This window comes from Helianthus annuus, chromosome 2, assembly GCF_002127325.2.
Source record: "Helianthus annuus cultivar XRQ/B chromosome 2, HanXRQr2.0-SUNRISE, whole genome shotgun sequence".
NCBI lineage: Eukaryota > Viridiplantae > Streptophyta > Magnoliopsida > Asterales > Asteraceae > Helianthus > Helianthus annuus.
The window spans coordinates 22,769,748-22,785,815 of record NC_035434.2 but is presented as its reverse complement, the minus strand read 5'-3'; the positions used below and the strand labels follow the sequence as shown (position 1 = coordinate 22,785,815).

The following is a 16,068-nucleotide window of genomic DNA, read 5'->3' as shown; positions in this document are numbered from 1 at the left end:
ATTACAACACCCGAATCAAGATTCATCACCATCATTCTTCACAATCCCCAATTCCTCCATAACCCTAATTCTCCATCCATTCACCACTTCACCATCATCAATCATTCCATAAACCCTAATCATCCACCATTCCTTCATCCTACAAGCTTCAAGATGACATCATTCGTATTCCAAACTTCCGGTGATCAAGCTTCATCAACCATGAGCGGCTAATCATCTCGGTTTCACCCCGGCGTAGGTAGTTGTTAATTCTAAGGTTTCGAATTGTTCTTGTTTCAACTTAGTGACAATTTGTGTTTGGTTTTTGAAACTTTTGACAATAGTGTTACATTTTTTGCGAATTCGTAAATTGTCGAACGATGTTAAAAGTTATGACTCTGCGAAATGGTGATATGTAATTGTGCATTGTCGTCGTTAGGATTTACTTGTCTTGATTACAAAGTGTCTTTTTGTCCGTTCTTCGGGACGTTGATAGCTAGTAGCACCTAAGTCACGGTACACTAAATCCGTTAATCGAATGCATTTGAGTTGAATCTAAAACTTGTAGAAACCCTAGGTTAGCAATTATCGAAACCGGGCGTGATTCCTTTTTATTATTATTGTTCTAGTAACCAATTTTCTTGCAATTGTTAATTAGTAGTTGTTAATCATTTTCATCAATTCATCTAGTTTAAAATCATATCTTTCAATTAAACAAAAACACAAAATTATTCTAGTAAGCTTCATAATCGTGACACTTTTAATAATTCAATCGAATCCACACACAAACCACATACTCTTCGTGGTTCGACCCCTTGCTACCACTAACACATTGTTAAGGGTAATTTGGGCTTATAAATATTATCTTTGACCGGAGCGCGACACTCCGATCAAATTTTGGCGCTGTTGCCGGGGACTTGAACCCGGGAGGACTTCACCTTTAGTCTACGAACCGGAAATCGAAAGAGTCGCAAGAAGAAACCTAGCAAGCCGGTTAGAAGCAACTCTTGCTTCTAATCAAACCAACCAAACACCACCACTCACATCGACCATTGAAACCGATTCAATGGCGAACCACAATTCCAATCAAAACTTCAACTCCAACCAAAACCTCAATCCAAATCAATTTCAATCCCGAGGAAACTTTCATCCCGCCCAAAACGCCCAACCTATACCTCAAGAGCAACCAGGTGGTAACGTCAACGCTAGACCACCCACACCACCTTTCAGAAATCAAAATCCCAATAACACCCAACGAACACCCCAACAACAAACCCTTCATCGACAAGCGTCTTTACCTATCAACCTTGATGATCGGAATGTCAACTCCGGTCGTAGAGGTAATCGAGATCGCGGCAATCCCGCGGATGAAGACCCATTTTTCAATATCGATGACTTGAGGAATGCAATCCCCGATGATGAACCTTATAGTGTTCCCGGTTATCAATCACCGGAACATGTAAGCATTCATACAGAAAACTCAGATGATGGGGGTTATTATGATGATCGAGTGAACGATGATGAAGATTGGGGATATATCAATCAGGGTAATGGCTACCATGCAAGAGGGTACGAAGATGAAGAGTTTGGCTATCAAAATGCCAACTACGTTGGGGAGGACGATTATGGTCATGGGAATAGAAGGAATGGTGGTTACGAGAATAACCGCCAACCACGAAATAACAACCAAAGGAATCGAAATGACGGGTATTACAATAACAATAATAATGGCAACCCTAATCGGATTCCTCGTTTTGTGGGGGGGTGGCAATCAAAGAGGAAACCAAGGTAGGAATCAAGTAAGGGGTGAGAGAAGGGATGAGAGACGAGATGAAAGAAGGAATGAGAGAAGAGATGATAGGAGGGATAACCGGAGAATGGATGATCAAGAAGTTAACGGTCCTTATCGTCGGCAACAACCTCCACGGGGAGTGAATGACCGTTTCAGGCCGATTGTTACTGAAAACGATTCACCAATCGTTTGTGAGCGAAGGATGTTTGATTGTAAACCTCATTACATCAACATACTTCCTCATTTCAATGGAAGGTCCAACGATGAGCTGTATACACATTTGGCGGAATTTTCTTCGGTTTGCAACACTATCGGGGGGCATAACTTTGCACTAGAGGAGGTTAAACTTCGCTTGTTCCAATTTTCATTGAAAGACAAAGCGAAGCAATGGTTCCTTACCCTCCCGGCCAATAGCATCCGCACATGGGGAGAAATGCAACAAGCGTTTCTAGATAAATACTATTCTATGGCGAAGACCGATGATGCTCGTGATGAAATTAGGTCTTTTCGCCAATTATCGGGTGAGCCGTTGCATGAAGCGTTCACTCGATTCAAAGAAATGATGCGGAGATGCCCACATCATCAAATCGAGAAGTGGGAGTTGGTTAAGTGCTTTGTACGGGGTCTAGATGACAACACATGGAACCGACTTGAATCAACAAGCAATGGGACCCTTCTAAGCAACCATGAAGATGATGATTGGGAGTTCTTGGAACGGATGAGTAAGCGTTCGAAAGAGAAAGAATCGGCCGATCGAGCCAAGAAACATCCCATTTCCCGGTCACTTCCCGATCTCGACTCTAAAGATTGGATTTCCACCTTAGAACGGGAAATGGCTCGAATAAAGAAAAAGGAAGTGAATGCGGTTCAATTCGAGGTATGTGAAGATTGTGGTGACTACACGGAGGAAGTCAACCAAGTGTATAGAGATAGGAAGCAATATGACATGAACTCCAACACTTACCATCCGGGTTTGAGAAATCACCCTAATTTCCGATATGGTAATGCTTCAAATCAAATGAACCCGAATTTCCAATCGGGTAATCAAGGAGGTCAAAGCAGGTCATCATATCAAAACCGTCAAGGTGGTAACCAAGGAGGTTATCAATGAAACTACAACCAAGGGTACCAAGGTAGGGACAACAATTACCAAGGTGGGTACCAAAGAAATTACAACAATCAAGGCGGTAATGGAAGCGGGTCGAACAATCAAACCGGTGGCGATGACTTGACTGCCAAAATGGATGCTTTGCTGAATATGCAAAAAGAATCTCAAAACAATATAATAGAATCTCACAATGATATTAAGGAGATAAAGAACACAAACGAGATTCGGGATAAAGCACATGAGGCATTGGCAAAGCAAGTGGGCCAACTCGCGGAGGAAATGGCTCAGATAAGAGGAAGCATGGGGAAGCTTCCAAGTGACACCACGGTAAACCCTAAGCATCAAGGGTCAAGTTCAAGGAACATACGTGAGGTACATTTAAATGAAATCTCTTTACGTAGTGGTCGAGTCATAGATAATGGTGTCAAACCACCATCACCCCAGTTTGTTGAAGGGGTGGTGGAAGATGCTAGTGAAGATGAGAATGAGGATGGTAAAACGGGTCAAAATAAAAATGACTTGAAAAAGAAGAATAACCCTCCCGTTGTGACCATCCCCGTCCCCAAGGCTAAGGAAAAGGGTGTGGAGGCTAATACCGCCCCTTATCCCGAAGCATTGAAAGGACCCATAAAGAAAATTGTAAACAAAAGAGGTCCACAACAAGAAGAGTTGTTGGAAATTTTTAAACAAGTAAAAATAAATTTACCTCTTTTGGATGCAATTAAACAAGTACCGTCTTATGCTAAGTACTTGAAAGACTTGTGCACTCAGAAACGAACTCACAAATTTCCAAAGAAATTAGATTTAACCGAAAACGTGAGTTCGATTCTTTCGGGTGCACTTCCACCTAAGCTCCAAGATCCAGGAGCGCCTATCATTTCAATTCAAGTAGGTGATTTTAAAATCAACCGGGCGCTTCTAGATCTTAGTGCTAGCGTGAGCATTCTACCGGGTAGTTTGTATGACCAATACGAGTTTGGTCCACTTCAATCGTCAAACACTACCGTGGTGTTAGCCGATTTGACACCCAAACTACCCCGTGGAGTTGGTTCGGATGTGATAGTGAAAATCGAGGATTTTTACTATCCGGTGGACTTTCTAGTACTTGATTACGTGGCCAAGGACCCAACCAAACAACCTACGGTGATTTTGGGTCGACCGTTCTTAGCAACTGCAAATGCTCAAATTGACTGCAGAACAGGAACGGTTGACATGACATTTGGAAACCGAAGGTTGAGGTTGCATGTTTTTTTCCGGACTTATGAACCCTCCAGTTGACGATGAATGTTATATGGCAGACATTGTTGACACGTGTATACCTATTTGCGACACAGTCGTGTATGAGGAAAACACAATGGAGGATTGTTATATGTTTGACAGGTCACAGGTGGAGGTAGAAAGAAGCATAGACAAGGAAGTGAAGAGTTTGGAGGTGCTTGCGGTTCGAGAAGGAAAACCGACATGGACGCACCAAGTTGAAAGTTTACCGGAGAGTATTGACACTAAATTGAAGCCGTCTTTAGTAGAGCCTCCGGAGGTTGAGTTGAAGGCATTGCCGAAGCATCTCAAGTATGCTTATCTTGGTGAAGGCAATACACTCCCGGTTATTATTGCATTAAATTTAACCGTGGAGCAAGAGGAAAAATTGATGGAGGTGTTGGTCACCAATCGGGCGGCGATTGGATGGACCATTGCGGATTTGAAGGGTATTAGTCCCTCAGTGGTGATGCACAAAATCATTACGGAAGAGAATGTGACTCCCGTTCGAGATGCACAACGGAGATTAAATCCGAATATGCGGGAGGTAGTGAAGAAGGAAGTGCTGAAGTGGCTTGATGCGGGTATCATTTACCCAATCTCGGATAGCCAATGGGTGAGCCCAACACAGACGGTTCCCAAGAAAGCGGGTATACAAGTCGTCAAAAATGACGCAGGTGAAGAGGTAGCCACTCGGCCGGTAACCGGGTGGCGAATTTGTATTGATTATAGGAAGTTGAATACCGCAACTTCCAAAGATCATTTTTCTTTACCATTCATCGACCAAATAGTTGAGAAATTGTCGGGACAAAAATTTTATTGTTTCTTAGATGGCTATTCGGGTTATAACCAAATTGCCATCCATCTGGAATAACAAGAAAGACTACGTTTACTTGTCCCTACGACACATTCGCATTTAGGCGAATGCCGTTTGGATTATGTAACGCCCCCGCCACCTTTCAAAGGTGTATGATGAGTATCTTTTCAGATATGGTGGGGAAGTCTTTGGAAATCTTCATGGATGATTTCTCAATTTTTGGGTAATCTTTTGAGGCTTGTTTGGACCAACTAGATAAAGTGTTAAAAAGGTGTGTTGAAACTAGTTTGGTCTTAAGTTGGGAAAAGAGCCATTTTATGGTTCAAGAGGGAATAGTGTTGGGACACGTGGTGTCAAGTCGTGGGATAGAGGTTGATCGTGCTAAGGTACAAGTTATATCTACTCTTCCGTATCCCACGACTGTTAAAGGTGTTAGGTCTTTTTTAGGTCACGCGGGGTTTTATCGGCGATTTATTAAGGGTTTTAGTGATATAACCAAGCCTTTATGTAATTTGTTGTTAAAAGACCAACCGTTTGATTTTAATGAAAATTGCCAAAATGCTTTTAACAATTTGAAAGAGAAGTTAGTTGAGGCCCCAATCTTGCAATCGCCAAATTGGTCTTTACCTTTTGAAATAATGTGCGATGCAAGTGATTATGCGGTGGGGGCCGTGTTGGGACAACGGGTCGATAAGAAACCCATTGCCATATACTATTCAAGTAAGACTCTTTCGGATGCACAATTGAATTACACTACCACCGAAAAAGAGCTACTTGCGGTGGTATACGCATTGGATAAATTTCGGTCTTATATATGGGGTAGTAAAGTGATTATTTATTCTGATCACACTGCAGTTAGGTACCTCATGGAGAAGAAGGATGCAAAGCCGAGGTTAATCCGGTGGGTGTTGTTGCTCCAAGAGTTCGATTTGGAGATACGGGACAAAAAGGGTATCGAGAATGTGGTAGCGGACCATTTGTCCCGGTTGACGGTTGAAGAGGATCCGAAGTCCTTAGAGATCAATGAGTCTTTCCCAGATGAGCACATAATGAAATTAGATAAATTGCCATGGTATGCTAACATTGTCAATTATCTTTTTACAGGTGATATGCCAGCACATTGGGATAGACAGAAGAGGCAACACTTCATGTAATGCCCATAAATTTAAAATCATTATTCTAGAAATAAAAAGAATAATAGACCACCAGAAAACCCTAATTAAGACACCCAAGTAATTCTGCACAGCCCCTGAAAATTTCAGAGCAATCAGAATTAGGATCAGGACCCCTAAAACTCAAGGGGGGATAAACCTTAGTTGACGATTATCTACTTAAAACGTTGTCTAAATATAATTGGACCAAATTTCTGACCAATCAAGGCTTGTCCCGTGAGGAGCAAGCAAAAGAATTTTCGGTGTCCCTTACGGACCGTAAGGGACCATGCTTACGGTCCGTAAGCAGTGCCAAATTTGTGTATAAATAGCAGGCTTTGGGACTTGCTTCTGTGCACAAAAACGACGCTCAAATTCTCAATTGACGTCGAGTTATACTTCTTCCACTACCCAAACACACACACCTCGAAACGCTGCCGCAATCAGGGTAATAACTCGATCGCTATTACGACTCAACGTCCGATCGATTATAACTATCCAACGATTGTCTGAGTGCTGCTCAAATTGAGCTTCTACTTTGATTATTCGTCGTGATTTCAACTTGAATATTTGAGTGCTGTTCGAATTCGGACTATGCTCTGTTATTCGTTGTGAATCCGATTGAATTATTAAGTATTGCACTTGATAATAGTTGTGAGGGTTTGATCTCGTGAATTGACGTAAATGTTGTATTAAGTTACTAACCTAGTTTGTGTGCATGTTATTAGGTGAAAAGATTAATCAGTAGTCGAAACTCTGCCCATATAAATCTAAAATATTAGCACAAGGTAGCTTCACTTTGAAGTTATTAAGGTACGGATCCTTACCCCACTCTTTGTTGCTTCATATTCAAATTGTTATAAAACCACTAAATTACTATATCTGTTAAAAACTCCTCACGTCTTTGATTATCGATTCATTTGACAGTCCGTTCGATTCCTATCCTAATCATTTGATTTAGCTTTCATGTCATGCGATAGTATTATGTTATACTCATTATCACATGTTCCAATATATGTTCCGTTTTGTTATGAAAATAAGTTTTAAGACCATTTGTACTCTGATACCCTGAGTATCGCTTCTCGTGGAGTGTCCCACGAGCATGTTGTTGCGGCATCGACATCATGTGCTCCATCCGTGACGGAGAGATTAGTTCACGGCGTCTCGTAAGTACAAGTGTGGTACATAAGGCTATTAGGAGGCGTATGGATCGATCCTAGGATTTAAGTATAAGGAGGTGGATAACGGATATGCCAATTCGCCATCTCATGTGATAATTATGCAGGAGTAGCTACCTGTGTATTGTCACGTTTTAAGTTTGCTCATGGGTACATCCGTAAGATATAATTATGAAATTATGTTCTTGCATCGTATCATTTTCGCATAAAGTTCCATCCGGATAAGATTTCATATAAAGCGTTATTTGTTATTTGAGCCTAAAATTACGTACTGAGCATTCGGCTCATTCCGTAAATTTTTTGTATATACAGGTCCACAGATTATTTTGGGAGGGGAAAAGAGAGAAGAATAAAGCCTAGGAATAAATCTGAAGATGTTAGTTTGTTGGTGCACTACATCTGTTGATTCCGTCTAGGTGTCTAGAATCAAGTCGTATATCATATTGTATAGCATAGGGCTCGAAATACGAGAAAACAGAGTTTTGTATAGCTAGGGTCGCTTTTAGGGTCACACATATCTTGGGTCGCTTTTGTGTCATCTTGGGTCGCTTATTCATACATGCTTGGACCGCTCATGTGTCACTTGACCACATGAGCGGCCCCAGATCCCTATATATAGACCATGAGCGATCCACATAGAGGTTGTTGTTGTTTTCCACGCCGAAGCTCTGCCGGTGTGACGTTTGAGCTGTAAATTGTTTCAAATTAATAGAAAAGGAGATTAAAGTGATATACAAGCTATTCCTACGTCATTTACTTGTTATTCCGCACCTGTACTTGACTAAAACACCTCTGAACGACTCGTTCGGGTCATCAAACGATCCTACAAGTGGTATCAGAGCTTCAGGAGGAGGAGTTCTACAGGAAATAGCTGAAAATTATAGAAAATTCTGTCTTCTACTCATTTTTTTTCAGTTTCAGATATTTTTCACGGTCAAAACTTGCTCAAAATCCCTGAGATTGTGCACAATGGTATAAAAACAAACCCTTGAAAGTTTGGGGTTGAAATTCAAAGAAATAGTGGGTCAAATCGTTGTCCGAATTTGGATCGCTTTTCTGGAACATTCATGGATCGCTTATTGGACCAAGCTTGAACTGCTCATTCGTACATGTTTAGGACCGCTTATTCGATCAAGTGACTTGGACCGCTCCAAAAGAAATTGTGAACCGCTTATTCATACATTTTCTGAACCGCTCGTACGAACAATTACCTGGATCGCCAATTTGGACCATTTGATTATTTCTTGAACCGCTCGAACAAACTTACCTTGAACCGCTCATTCGAACATCATATCTTGAACCGCTCCAAGGAAAGCTGTTAGACCGCTCCAAAGATATTTTTCTGGATCGCTGTTTCGGATCAATCTTGGATCGCTTTTAAGGATTTCTCTGGACCGCTTTTCTGACTGTTTTCTTGAAAAACGTATTAAGTCATCATGAATTCTGAGTTTTACAACGCCTTTGCTACATCGACTACTCCAGCCGCGATTGCTCAAGCCATGAATCTTGAAAATGAGACGGGAACCACTCAGAAACCCCCGAAACTGATGAGTATTGAAGAATACTATGGGTGGAAAGATCGCTTTGAAAACTGGGTTCAGGCAAATTATCTCAGATCATGGGAATGCATATTGGAAAAGTACACATTGCCTCGAACAAAATTGCAAGTCATTAAACAGATATCTGAATTCTCAGAACAAGAACGTGCAATGTACCGAGCAGAGAAAATGATGATCAGTTTGTTACAGCAGGCAATTAAAGAAGATATATTCATTCTTCTACAACACGACAAAACTGCAAAGTCAATTTGGGATGCTCTTAAAGTGAAATTCGAGGGTAGTGAAAGTATGATCAAAAGCAAGAAGGCATTGCTTAAAAAGGAATTTGATTTGTTTAGCAGTTTGCCGGGAGAGGATACTAAAAAGCTAATCGAGAGATACTGCCACTTAGTGCGGTCGTTATCGATGTTGGGAGTTGAAAAAGGTCGGGAGGAATGGGTTGATAAGTTGGCTGACGCGTTACCTCAGAAAGAGTGGGGAACGTATTTGATGATACTGAAAAACACGGGTGTTTATGAGAAACTTACAATTGGTCAGTTTATTGAGAAAATTGAGAGTCAGGATCTTGAACAGCAAAAGATCGCGAGGATGAATAATCCTAGTGGTCAACAAGATGTTAAAATGTACTATAAAGGTAGTCTTCCAGTTTCTGAAGCTGAAAGAAGTCCGAAAATTCAAACCGCTTTCAGTGCTGGTGATTCATCTGAGAAAGCTGATCAGGGTTCAAACAAGAGCAGTAGTGGATTTTCATCGTTTCCGAGTGTGAATCCAAAAGAGACTAACACAAGCTTTCAGTCTCAGAGTACAAAAACTGGAAACGGATATGTGATTCAGTGCAACATTGCTCTAAGTCTTCCAGAAGGTCAAAGCTTCTCTGAAGACACTGCTAAAGACCACATGGCACTTCTGGGTTCAGTTCTGTTATCCTATGAAGGTCTTGTTGCTGGTAGGATCGGAAATCATATGCTCACCAAAGAGGATTACGACCAAATAGTCGCCGAGGAAATGGAACTTATGGATATCAAATGGTGTCTTGCAAGTGTTCTTCGTCGAGCTGAGAAATTCAAAACCATTACCGGGAGAAATGACTTTCTTGATGCACATGTTTCTACTTTAGGTTTTGATAAATCTAAAGTTACCTGTTTTCGATGCAGGGAGAAGGGCCATTTCAAGCGGGAGTGCAAAGGAAGAGAAGCTAATGGAGCACAAAATCCATTTGGGAAAGATGATTACTACTGCAAAGCTATCTATCAACAAGTTGGTCAATCCCAGGAACCTCAGACAGCTCACGGAAGAAAAATTGAAGATCCCAAGAGAGCATGTTTGGTAGATTTCAGCTGGAGTGATTACATATCATCTGAAGTTACAGCAGAACGAGTTATTGATCAAGATGATGAGAAACTACCAGAAGGTTTTAGTTGGGATATGTTTGTGGATGAAAAGGGAGGTTTTAAAGCTTTCATTGCAAAGATCGTCCGAGAGCCAAATTTGTTTGCTACTTGGATGAGATCTATTGGAGAGAATGTATGAAGTGGAGATGAAAAATCTGGGTCTTCTGATGAAAGTTCAGATAGTACTGATAGACTCTCAGAACACTCTGGGGATGTATCAGATAATTCAGACGAAATTGTTCAAGAACAGGATGTTGTATTTGATAAAACACCATCTGTTTCTAGTGTGTCTGATGATGATTTTGAAAAATCTGTACATTTTGATGAATCACCAGATCATAGTAGCAGTGATGATGAAGAAGAGAAATATATAAATATTTCAAAATCTCAATTGTCTCCTAATAGTTTTCATTTCTATTTTGCAGAAAAAATGGAGAAACTGGCAGAGGAACGAGCTGAAAAAGATCAACAATCTGAATCTGAAGGTGAATTTCAGAATATTGAAAATGTTGCTGAGAAGATTACAGAAACTGTGAAAGAAGAAAAGGTGATTGAAGTGGAAAAGGTGATTGAAGTAGAAAAAGTGATTGAAGTTGTGAAAACAGTCGAAGTTGAAAAAATTGTTGAAGTCATCAAGCCCTGTGAGAAGTGTTTGGAAGCCTGCAAAGAGTGTGCAGCAAAAGACGACATCATAGCTGAGTACGAGAAAAAGAAAGAGCAGTTATTGTTCAATCTCAATTATGTGAAGGAATCATACGACGTGTTGAACAAAACAGTAACTGGTCTCCAAAAGACAAACACAGAAAGAGAACAGGCACTGACGATGATGAATGCAACTTTAATGTCGAAGCAAAAAGCTATAAATTTCTACATTGAAGAAAGTGCCAAATGGAAGCAAGAGTTGGAAACTGAAAAGATTGAAAATGAAAGGATTAGGAGGTTATTGTTGAGCTACTCTACCTCTGATTATGTTATTGATCGTGTTTATCCAACTGTGGCAGGTATGGAAGCTTTTCAAGCAGAGAAGCCGAAAGAAAAGAAAGATTGTGGTAAGAAACCGACCGTTAGCTATAACAAGTGTCCACCTCCAATTTGGGATGGGTATTCACCTAGGAAACCAAATGAGGAACAACTTGCAAAAGCAGTTAATATACAGCTTAAAACCGACACAACTGACGTCTTACCAGAAAACATTGATGTGACGTTTACCTCATCCGATACTGATCATGAGTCTGAATTAATCAAAAAGGTGGTCGATCAGGTGTTGGACACTGATGAGGAGACAGAGTCAAAGTCTGAGTCTGAAGGGTCAAAGTCGTCAGTGAACAGTCAAAATTCTTCGGTTAAACGGTCTTATAGTAAAGAGTTTTTGTTATCAAAAGCTGATTTGAATGATGAAGCATTCGAAGTTGTTTATACTTTGAATGGTTCTGACAAATTATATTACAACAAAGAGTTTCCAATTTTAAGTGTTAAAACGGATCTAATCAACAAAACTTTTAAACTAATAGAGGTTAATATTCCTGAGTTAAAAGTTTTGAAAAATTTTGAAAAATTTTGAAAAATCTAAAAAATATACTTCTAGAGTTCAACAACGTCTAAACAAGAAAAAAGGTTACAATTCTGGTCCTGGTTTTCCAAAGAAACCTAACCAAAATCGTAGCTATAAAAAGAAAGGTTTAGGTTTTGTTCCACAAGAAAATCATAAAAATGAGAAAAATTCTAATTCAAACACTGAATTTGTGACAGGTGGAAGCTCGGAAGATGAACAGCAGAAACCATTTTGGAGACAAACTAACAAAGAGTTTCTTGCTGAAAAGAGAAAGAATGGAACTGGAGTATTTCATCCGAGAAATGCTCAAACCTGTTTGAAATGCAATGAAGCTGGTCACATTGCATCGGATTGTTCGAAAGATATCAAAGCAAAACAGGGAGCTTCTAAGAAGATGAAAGACAAAGTTGAAGAAAAAGCTGAGAAGTCTAAAATTTTTAAAAATTCGAAAAATGAAGTGGGAGAATGCTCAAAGAAAAAGACAACATTTTACAAAAGACAAGGAAATGACAACCAGGTCTGGGTTGCGAAGAAGAATGAAGTGAAAGTCGGCAATGAATTTGGTTCCACAAAGCCAGAAGAGCCACAAGTTATGGAGAAAAGTTCAGAAAATGATGATGTCCTTCCATCATTGAAGTTTGAAGAGGTTATGAAGGAAATTGCAAAAATTGAAATTTCAAATCAATTTTATGATGATGAAAAGGAATTTGATGTCGAGAAAACATTCAACGGGAATGTTAAGAAGATATTTGAGAAAATGTTGAGTGGAAAAGCTAAAGGGGTAAAAGATTTTTACGCAACTAAAAAGGCGACATACAACCCTACAGCTGAAGAATTGAAAGTTCTTAAGTCTGAGAAGACTTGGAGGGAAGTTTGCTTCCCAGAATAGTCAAAGGACTACGCCGGAGATCCCAAGTTTATATCGTGGATCATGAATCGGCATCTTTCTAGTATTTGAGAAGTTTGAATGTTTGTGTTTAATGCTTGAATGTTTTTTGTTTACAGGTTGAAGGACTATGCCGGAGCTTCCAGGTGGTTAATTGCGAAGCAGGACTCGACATTCTGATTGATATAATGGTGACGTAGACGTAATATTCCTACACGTGGTAGTTGTTTGGGTATTTACAAGTGGTAATCTTGACTCCATAGGTGGTATTTGTGGTTAAATTTTGAAGTGTATTCTTTGAAGTACATTTATAAGTGATACAGAAGGTTCTTAAAGGCAAAGGGTAAATCAGGGACATTAAGTTGTATTTGATTTACTATTCATGACAAAAGATAGACAAGATGATGAACCACATCCCCGTTTTTAAAATTGATAAACCTATAAGTGGTTGTTATCAACACAAATTCATTTTCCGGAAAAATCATTTTGATTAAAACAAACTTAAGTGTTTTGAAATCTAAATGAGAAAATGATTTGTGATAGGGGGAGTTCAGATTGTTTATGCCTAGTGAATGGCGATTTGATGTGATTCAGTGTCGGTTGTCAAGTTTATGTATAGTTTGTTTTTCTGTTTATGTTTTTAGTAGGTCAAATATCTAGAAGTTTTCAAAGTTTCTTTAAAATGTGTTTGCATTTTACGGGGAGTAGGGAAATTTCAGAAAATCCAAACACATTTGAAATTTGAAAAAGCCAAAAACATGATAAAATTCAAAAATGAGTTTTGTTGCGAAAAAGAGGAAATGATAGTACATCAGTGGACTATCACGACACGCTAAAGACATGTAAAGTTAAAAAGAGTTAAACAATCTTACTGCGGGTGTGTCAGTAGATTTTCGCACATTTAGTAAATTGATACGAGATATAAATCTAAATCAAACTTACTTGATTCGTGGGTAACTATTCTTGGATATATGGGTAACCCCCGAAATCGTGTTTGAAAGGTCCCGTATTCTGAGATACTAGGTCTTTATACTCAGTGATATCTGGGGTATTATCCCGGGACTTCTGCTGAATGGAAGTTCTGACCTAGTCCCCGGATAATACTTTTTGCTAAAGCTTTGAAACATAAGCTTCGCCCTCAGCATGCTGATGAAACAATAAAATTGATAGTCGCTGCTGTTGAAATGCAAAAGATCCTCTAAAGGGGACCCACCAAAAGTCGAACCGTCATCTCTCTGCTGAACGGAAGTTCTGACCTGAGCTCTCACGGTTTCGCATCTAACCCCTTTACAGATATCAGTTATGGTATACTCACCTGTAAGACTGAATATTTGGGATCTGGATACAGGAGTATATTCAAGTGGAGTGATACACAATTAAGTTTAAGTCTCTAAAACATTAATCTTGTATCTCGAATCGATTGAAATTTGTGTTGAGAATTTAAGAGGACAAACATACTGACAATCTAGGTAAATTGTTTAAAGCTTATAATGAACTCAAGCTTAACGGTGTTGGTGATTTGTTTCATAAACTGATATGATCCTCTTGCACGAACTCACAAAAATATTGTTTGTAAATAGTTTTTTTTCTGCATTTTATTTTCTCACATTAAAAAATCCAAAAAGATTTTGTGTGTGTTTTAGCATAAATTTTTGAAAAAATCAAAAAGATTTTCGACAACTGATGTTGGAAAACTGATTTTCAAAATTCCGAGTGCTAAACTTGATGAACAACATTTGAGGGGGAGTGTTTGTGTAAATATAATTGTTTTCATTAATTCTAATCTTCTTCAAGTGGTTCATCATAGATTGTTTTGAGGGGAGTCATATATTGGTGCAGAGATATCTGATATGTGATAAAATTAGAAAATTTATTTTTAGGTTAAGATTGTGCAGGTAGCCAGGTTTCGATCTCAGAAATTAAAGCTAAAGATTTTTGATAGAGCCAGGATATTTGATTCTAAAAGTCTGTGAAGATCAGATTCTGATTCTGAAGATCATGACAAACTGATGATGCTGATGAACTTAAGGAATCAAGAGATCTGATCAAGAGAATTAGAGTGTTTGAATGCCAGACAACGATCCTTAAGATGTTACTGAAGAACAAAAGAATACCAGTAAATCGAGAGGGGGAGTCTGAAGATAGAGAGAAAGAGAAAGCCCAGAGACTGATCTAGACTGCAGATGAGAAAACACAAGTTTACAGTCAAGGTGTGTTGGCGAATCCATCAACATCTGAGGGGGAGTCTGTTGGTGCACTACATCTGTTGATTCCGTCTAGGTGTCTAGAATCAAGTCGTATATCATATTGTATAGCATAGGGCTCGAAATACGAGAAAACAGGGTTTTGTATAGCTAGGGTCGCTTTTAGGGTCACACATATCTTGGGTCGCTTTTGTGTCATCTTGGGTCGCTTATTCATACATGCTTGGACCGCTCATGTGTCACTTGACCACATGAGCGGCCCCAGATCCCTATATATAGACCATGAGCGATCAACATAGAGGTTGTTGTTGTTTTCCACGCCGAAGCTCTGCCGTTGTGACGTTTGAGCTGTAAACTGTTTCAAATTAATAGAAAAGGAGATTAAAGTGATATACAAGCTATTCCTACGTCATTTACTTGTTATTCCGCACCTGTACTTGACTAAAACACCTCTGAACGACTCGTTCGGGTCATCAAACGATCCTACATAGTTAATTAAGATGAATGTCTCCGCTTGTATATTAATCTTAATTTTAATGGTCGTGTGGTTGTATCCTTATCAAATAAATAAATGGAATTATGACTTTTGGTTATGTTACCGTTATTGTGACACGTCAGCCCTTCCGGGTTGGGGTGTTACAGCTATGGTATTAGAGCAAAGGCTCTTTCCTGTAGAAAACCTGAAGATAGTAATTATGACCTGTGAGGAATGGGTAGATATCTATGATAGGATTCAACTTGATCTCTTATTTGGTTTAACTCCTATGTCTATTCTTATAGATGCCTCCTCGTCGTCCGCCACGTAGGAATACTCGTACTAACCATGAACGTAACAACACTTCTTCGAATGAGACTCCAGTTGATCCAAACATAATTAATGCTATCAACCAGGCTGTTGCTGGGTTGCTTCCAAACCTTGTTGCCCAAACAGCTGAGGCCGTTATTCAACAAACTCGTCATCTAGAACGCACTAACACTAATCCAACCACTGGTGATGAAACTCGTGAGAATACCACTAACAATATTACTTATAGTATAGACATATGGATTAGTAAATTCCAAAAACAAAAGCCAAAATCTTTTAGTCACGCTACTAATCCAGTCGAAGCAAGAAACTGGATAGCTCATGTTGAAAAGATCTTCGGAGTTCTTGGAGTTCCGGAGCAATACAAAGTTAGACTGGCTACCTACAAA

At 39.4% G+C, this 16,068-nt stretch overlaps 1 pseudogene; it reads left to right on the top strand.

The window, feature by feature from the left end:
• Positions 1-1,045: 1,045 nt before the first annotated feature.
• The window catches only part of LOC118484658, a 28,179-nt pseudogene continuing 13,156 nt past the window's right edge, over positions 1,046-16,068 (top strand).